General features: G+C 34.6%; 1 protein-coding gene across 2 annotated transcripts in view; it reads left to right on the forward strand.

The window, feature by feature from the left end:
* Positions 1 to 222: 222 nt before the first annotated feature.
* LOC106469370 (ras-like GTP-binding protein rhoA) overlaps positions 223 to 2,022 on the forward strand; it is an 81,852-nt gene continuing 80,052 nt past the window's right edge. For both annotated transcript variants that reach the window (XM_013929865.2, XM_022398727.1), the window contains exon 1: positions 223 to 699. The gene's annotated coding sequence lies outside the window, so the exon portion shown is untranslated. The remainder of the gene's footprint in view (positions 700 to 2,022) is intronic.

The following is a 2,022-nucleotide window of genomic DNA, read 5'->3' on the forward strand; positions in this document are numbered from 1 at the left end:
AACCACCTGGCCATGCCGGGCCTGCTCAGAGCGAGTATGTATATTACACACTTTAGAAGCTTTTTTTATTTGAAGTTTTCTGATTCAAATGAAAATCGTTCCATGTGTATTTTATAAAAAGAAACGGAAAATATTGCCTCAGGTCACCACCACGAAATAATTTGGTAACTCAAGACTATTCCACTAGGTGGCAGAGGAAGACGAACATGTGTAATTTTGCTTAACATACTTGTTATTCACGCGGTGTTCCAGGTTGTGTGCACGTAAGAAAGAGAGAATGCAACCGTGGCGATTTGTGAAATGGGCTGATGCTCCTGTTTCAAAAAATCCCTTACGCTTTATCGATTGAATTAAGCCAGGAGTATAAACTGTTTTGTGCCTTAAGGCTTTTAGGAAGTTGCTACTTGCAAAGTTGTTGCACCAAACCGCGTACATTACATACGGGTAGCAACACGCTAAGCGAACGTCTTCTAAACATCCATCATTTCATTACTTTGTTATCATCGTAGCTCCTGTGTTTGTGTTGTGACCTTTTTTATTTTTATAGTATAGGCTTTACAAACAACAAGAAGAGTGTAATTAAAAAGTTTTCCAGTCATTAAAGTCAAGTTTGAGAATGTATTACAAAAGACAACTTGTATACCGGATCCAGAACAATTACGCAACCACTGGAGGGGATTGATTTGTTTTGATTGAAAGGTAATTTTTTACATATGCGAAATTGTTCATTTTATTTATATATTCCACGTAGAATTGAAAAAAAAATGTAACTTTCATACAATAATATTTTAAATCAAAATGGTGAGTGTATTGAAAATAAATCTTTGAAAATGAGGCGGAATTTGTTTTTAATTTTTTTCTCAAAAATGTTAAAAATCTAATTTAATTTAAAGCATTTTACACGCTAAGAATCTTAAATGGTAAGGATTGACTTCAGAAAGTGTTCGTGAAGAAAAATAAACAAAATTACCTGTTTTTACGCTGTTTGTTTGTCTCAAAAGCTATAACATATTGATATTATTATTTCTGGAAAAAAGTTTAAAGTCTAAGTATTTTTCGCCAGTATATTTTTACAGTACTGGATTGCTCAATATTAATAACTTCAAACTGTTATGATATTCTTTTAAATACCAGAAATTCAGTAACCCAGGTGAGATTCGAGGTACGTGTATGTTTACAACAGACAAAGACGTATTGGTGGCGTCAACTCAAGTATTTTGAAAACAGTATGATAGATTTGAACTGTGATCAATTTCACTTATTGTATATTGTAAACACATTTTCACGTGCACTGAGAAAGACGAGAATACTATAATTAACTACAAGCTACTTTATAAACTACAACAACGGTTTTTGTTGAAGTTTGACATCCCTAACAAAGAAAACTTCTTATACCAAAACTACTCGTTTTTCAGGCTGCCTAGTTATTTGGTGGTTAGATGTTCCCATTGCTTTACCATGTTCTACGTATCACAACCAATGAACACATACCAACTGAAACTAGTCAAACCCCTAGCTTCTCTGGTTTGTTTGTTTGTTTTTAGTTATGCACAAAGCTACACAAGGGCTATCTGTGCTCTGCCCACCGCGGGTGTCGAAACCCGGTTTCTAGCGTTGTAAGTCCGCAGACATACCGCTGTGCCACTGGGGGGCAGCTTCTCTGGTAATTACAATACAGACATTTTTACATTTGATCCAGTGTTATTACGTGTGATATTCTCGTTACCAGAGAAAGTAGTTCAACCTTTACCATAGTCTCTGAATCAAATTAAATACATTTCTACGTTACTCTCTTGGGTTTCTGAAACAAACAGGCAAAATCATTAAAACCAATCGAAAGTTAAATAAATACGCGCAATGAATTTAATAATAATAATTTAATAGGTAGAATGATCCGTACATTGCTCAAATTTTGTGATCGATACTTCCTATAAAGCGAATATGAAGACTGTACTTTTCGGAATATAAGACGCACCGGTGTATAAGACGCAGCCTTTATTTTGAAGACAAAGATTTTTGGGG

The sequence above is a fragment of the Limulus polyphemus genome, unplaced genomic scaffold (assembly GCF_000517525.1).
Source record: "Limulus polyphemus unplaced genomic scaffold, Limulus_polyphemus-2.1.2 Scaffold96, whole genome shotgun sequence".
NCBI lineage: Eukaryota > Metazoa > Arthropoda > Merostomata > Xiphosura > Limulidae > Limulus > Limulus polyphemus.